Below are 6,000 nucleotides of genomic sequence, written 5' to 3' on the forward strand. Positions count from 1 at the left end.
TCTACAGAAGGTCCTTTACGGGACCCCTTTTAAGGTGCGTACACCCTTTGCAGGTTGAAGATTTTCTATATGAAATTCATGAAGGGATTTGTGGAAGCTACGCTGGGGGCAGATCACTAGCTCACAGGGCCATTACCCAGGGGTATTGGTGGCCTTACATGCAAAAAGATGCAGAAGCCTACGTGAAGAAGTGCGAACAATGCCAAAGGTTCACACCTTTGATACACCAGCTAACTGCTGACCTAAACCTTGTATCCAGTCCATGGCCTTTTGCCCAATGGGGCATGGATCTCGTTGGGCAGTTGCCCCAAGCAACTGGGCAAAGGAAGTACTTACTGGTAGCAACAGATTACTTCATAAAATGGATAGAAGCAGAACCTCTTGCCAAAATTCGAGATGTGGATGTCAAGAACTTCATATGGAGAAACATCATCACCAGATTTGGCATTCAAAGAGCAATAGTTGCGGACAACGGAACACAGTTTGACAGCAAACTCATCAAGAACTTCTGTGCGAAATTCAAGATAAAGAATTACTTTTCAACACCAAGTTTTTTCCAAAGCAATAGGCAAGCAGAAGCATCCAACAAAGTAATTTTGGATGGGATAAAGAAGAGGCTGCAGGCAGCAGAAGGGAAATGGGTAGACGAGTTGCCCAATGTACTATGGGCATACCGAACTACACCGAGAAGATCAACTGGGGAAACCCCCTTTGCCATGGTTTACGGCACAGAAGCAGTCATCACACTGGAGATCAGTATCGCAGGGATCAGAACCCAGGGAGTAGAGAATGGGACTAATGATATACTTCTAGCCCGAGATCTGGATCTCTTAGAAGTAAGAAGGGAGAAAGCTGCAATTCAGCTTGCAGCATACCAGCAGCAGCTTGCTAGAGCTTACAATAAGAAGGTCAATCCAAGGGATTTTTAGGTCGGCGGCCTAGTCCTAAGAAAAGTTGTCGGCAATAAGAAGGATCCCAAAGAGGGCAAGCTTGGCCCAAACTGGGAAGGACCCTACAGAATTACTTCGGTATTGGGCAATGGAGCATACCGGCTTGAAGATAATGAGGGCAAAGCATTACCAAGATCCTGGAACACTTGTAATTTGAAATTTTTCTATCATTAGATGTTCCTTGTTATTTTTTACCGACGTCATCAATAAAATTTTAGCAGAGCTCTCCAAAGACTTGTGAATTGATAAAAGATACATAATGTTGTTTCTGAATAATGAGAACCCAAGCGGAACTCAGGTTCACATTGGGGGCAGAGAGAAGACAAAAATGTTTAATGCTTGTTGAAATTTGTAGCAATTTACAAGTTGAAATTAAGCCGAGATAGTTGTTTATCTTCACTTGTTGAAATTTGTAGCAATTTACAAGTTGAAGTTAAACCAGAGTAATGCTTAACGCTTGTTGAAATTTGTAGCAATTTACAAGTTAAAATTAAGTCGAGATAATTGTTTATTTTCACTTGTTGAAATTTGTAGCAATTTACAAGTTGAAGTTAAACCGAGATAACTGTTTATCTTCACTTGTTGAAATTTGTAACAATTTACAAGTTGAAGTTAAACCAGAGTAATGCTTAACGCTTGTTGAAATTTGTAGCAATTTACAAGTTGAAGTTAAGCCGAGATAATTGTTTATCTTCACTTGTTGAAATTTGTAGCAATTTACAAGTTGAAGTTACGCCGAGATAATTGTTTATCTTCACTTGTTGAAATTTGTAGCAATTTTCAAGTTGAAGTTAAACCGAAGTAATGCTTAACACTAGTTGAAATTTGTAGCAATTTACAAGTTGAAGTTAAGCCAATATATATTGTTTAACGCTTATGGAAATTTGTAGCAATTTACAAATAGATCATTGTTTAGCCACTTAACTTGAGAAAAGTTTATAAAGTTGAGATTAAACCAGTATATGTTTATCCTTGTTAAGCAAATTGCAGGACAGATACTTGCCGAGATAAATCGTCAGGTGACATAACCGAGGTGTGTCACCCCGAGAAGATTGCACAAAGAAGGAAAAGTACATAAGACATGCAAAATGTTCTACGTATAGAGTGATGCACAAAGCAATAAAGAGAAGACAAGAAAAGAGAAATTAGATTCATTCACCAAGAAAAGGGCACATCGGCCATACAAAAAGCATATATTGTTCCAAAAGATAAAGAAGCAACAAGATACAAGTAAGTAAAAGAAAAACATGAAGCTAAGACTCCTCTCCATCAGTTGGTTGAATTTGAAGATCAGATGCTGGTTGAGAAGACGTCCCAGTAGCCTTATCCGCCGCTATCTCGGCATCAATTTCTTGCAGAGTTTCTTCAACACTCTTGTCCGCAGAGGAGATGTCGGCTAGTACATTCTCGGGAACAGCTTCTATGGGAACCTCATCACCTTCCTCATCCTGAGTCAAGTCTAGGACTTGCTCATTCTGGGGAGGGGACTTGGCCCCATCAGCATCCTTGAATTTTCTCACCAAGGCCTGATCCTCATCCTCATCATTTTCCTCGGATTCGGATTCGCCGACATCTTGATTTGGAGGTTGAAATGGAGGAAATGGCAGAGGAATGGCATCAGGTTTTCTTAATGGCGAGTCCTCTGGGACGTTAAGTTTCTTCAGAAGGGACATCCAACCAAGGGTAAAACCCTTGTTGCATGCCTCCTTCACTTGTTGTTCGTAAGCATCTGTGATGTCGGCCATGCCTTGGGCATATGCCTTTTCATCAACATCTTTTATTTTAGCCTCTTTGGTGGCCAAGGCTTCTTGAAGCTCTTTCTCGGCTTGGGCCATCTTCTCCTCGGCCTCCTTTCTTTGGGACTCAGCCACTTTCCTGATAGCCTCAGCAGCCTCATCCTTCTCTTCGGCATTATTCTAAGCTTTAATTGCAGCCTCAGCTTGATCCACCAGCTTCTTCATTTTTTATTCAAGGCCCTTATTGATCTTTTGGAGAGAAGATAACTCCTTCTTCATGTTGGCCAGCTTTTGCCGATTCTCAAAGGACTGAACAGAAAATGAGTGGGCATGCTGGATTGCCTGAAAGAACACAAGGCAAAAATTAGCATAAAGTTTTCTAAATACAAAACAAAAAGAAGAAAATTACCAAGAAGAAGACACTTACTTGAACGGAGCGTTGAAGCATCAACGCATAATTCTTGTACTCGCTCAACTCGGCATTGCGGTCAAGATCGTCGGGAAGGAACAGAGCTGTGCTAAGGGCTACGCCGACATTGATGTCGTCAGCACTGTCAGTAGCCAAGACTGGCTTGTCCTCCAGAGTAATTTTTGGGGACCAGGGGCATCGCTCTTCTTGGATCCCGAAGTCGTAGCGGAAGAAGACCTCGGCTTTTTGGATTTTGGGGACTCTGATGGCTGGGTTTCCGAGCGCCTCTTCCCAGCAGAGGGTTGAGGTTTGTCACTCACAGCTAACCTTGATATAGGCAGAGCATCCTCAGACTCAGTCTGAGTAACTTTAGCCTTTGGTTGGGCCTTTTTAATTCTTTTTGGCTTAGGTGGAGGAAGGGTTTGTGTTGGTTGATCATCAACCGATGATGGAATGCTGGCCAGAAGATCTTTTGCAACTGGTTTTGCGCGACCCATCTCGGCAGTAGAAACTGTTCGACGTCGGCGGCGGCGCTGTGAAATTGGAACCAAGTATAGAGCTGAAGTAAACGGTTGCTCGGTCGGATCAGAAGTTGACCACTGATCTGTCCGAGATGTGGATGCGGTCTGTGGAGTAGTGGTAGAAGGTGGAGAGAGGCTTTTCTTCTTCCTCTTAGGGACGTCCGGCAAGGTTGACTTATAAGTTGGAATAAAATTGAAGAGCAGAGGCGCCTTTCTTTTGTGGATTAGCAAGTCCAGAAGTTTCTTCAAATCCTTGTTGGGAACACAAGATTGACGAAAATTTTTCGGTGGCTGACGAACAGCTGCAAGAAGAACAGACGTCAGAAACGGACAAAGTATTTAAGACTTCGAAAGAAAACAGGCAAAGCTGAATATTGGGCTCTTACCCTTGCCCTCTAAAACTGAACGAGGAAGACGGTACAGATGGATGTCCTCGTCTGGAGCAAACTTCCAATTTCCCGAGGTAATGAAATAGTCATCTCCAACCCCCTTGTTGGAGTCTGGGAGGTCGGCTACGATTTTGAATTTTGCAGACCTCGGCTTAAGGTAATAAATGTAGCATTTTTCTTTCAAATTAAGGGCACACATGGTATAGCAGTACTGGATATTGGCTAGGGTGATCCTAACGTTTTCCTATTTAGCTAAGGCAATAGTGCCGTGGATCACTCGATAAGAGTTAATGGCCAGTTGCATGGGGTTCAACTTGTAGTAATGAAGAAACTCACGAAAAAGGATGTTAAGTGGAAATCGGAGTCCACACTCGATAAAGGCAACCACAGATAAGGGCATGGAGTTTTCTGTAGGTATGATGGAGTCATCATTCCCAGCCAACCTCAGATTGACATCGGCTGGGATTTCAAACTCTTGCCTAAAAAATTTCAGCTTAGAGGGGGTGTTTACCCGATGTTCCCACATATCCATGATGTCAGGATAACTAAAGGTATTGGGTTTCAATAAGAAAATGGTTCAAATAGGGTTATTGGGACCTCGGCAAAAAACCTAGGTTTTAGTTGATGAAGAAATTTGAAAGGGATGTTTCAGGTTTGCCCTAAAATATGGGTTCTACAAACAAATCCCAAACCTAAAGCTATGGAGATGAAGATCAAAGGCACTGATCTGGAAAAGACATAAAAAAACAAAAAAAACAAATACGAAGTTTCAGAATCAAGAACAGAGATGGACTATCAAGAACATGAAGAATACAAAGGGTTGAAGGCCAAGAACAGTGGCAAGGCGTACAAGAAGAACTATGAACAGTACATGTATTCAAGGTATAAGCAAAAAGCGAAATCAACGCATTCAGATGTATGATTCACAAATTGATTATTTAAGCAAGACAGTAGTAAACAAGAAATTCCAGAAAAGATCAAGAACTGGAATAAGAAGAAAACAGTTGCTTACCAGAAAATATGAAGCCGGTATGAAGATTGCCAAAGTCAGACGACAGTTACAGATGTAACGAGGACGACGAAAGCTTCACAAGAAGGGAGAACGGAAGACAGTTGCGAGCTAGAATACTGGAACAATGGCGTATCTAGGAGCTAGAGAGAGAAAAAGCGAAGAGAAATAGAATGCAAAAGTGAAAAATGAAGAAAGGGGGAAAAGTTTTTGTCAAAAATGAAAACGGCGGCAAAAAGTAATCAATACGCCTAGAAAAACGTATGCGCCAGTCGGCGCACATGAAGGAGAGACGGCTTGCAAGCGTGTCATGAACACGGTCCAATAAGGTAAAGACGCGTGAATGAAATGGTTGAGTAAATGATGCGTGACAGCTCATACACATGAAAGAGTTCACTGGAATTCTTGTTCTCTGAAAAGAACATGTCGGCCTGAAATGAATGATCTCGGCTGAGGAGTTCTTAAGCCGATATACAGGAGGAAGTACCGATATAGGTTCCATTACCTCAGAATGCCAAGGAAATAGAACCTAGGGGGCAGTTGTGGGGATATATTTCTGAGTACCAACACGTGGCAAGGTGACGCCGATGTGTCAGTCGAGGTGCCACGTGTCCTGGTCATTATGCCGAGATTATTTCAGCGTTGCCGAGGTTATCTCCGAAGATATCGGAATCCGAGATAAACGAATAAGGGACAAAACTCCTAGAATGAAGAGGAGACTTAGTCAAGATGAGGATAAAACTCTTAGAGAGTTTATCTTTATCTCTTGAAGAGTCCAAAGTAAGTATTGAGTTGGAATCCATAGAAGTCAGGCTTCTAGTGGGACTAGGATTGAGTTAACTATAAAGGAGAGGCACCCCCGTGGGTCTAAGGTACGCAATTTATGCTTTGAGTAGTAAGTTTAGCACTTGATTATCTTTGAGAGATATACTGACTTGATCATCGGAGTGCCCCCGGGTGGAAGAACCACCGCCGAAGCCTTTTCT

This window comes from Camellia sinensis, chromosome 6 (genome assembly GCF_055761805.1).
Source record: "Camellia sinensis isolate YWXY chromosome 6, ASM5576180v1, whole genome shotgun sequence".
In the NCBI taxonomy this organism is placed as follows: Eukaryota; Viridiplantae; Streptophyta; class Magnoliopsida; order Ericales; family Theaceae; genus Camellia; species Camellia sinensis.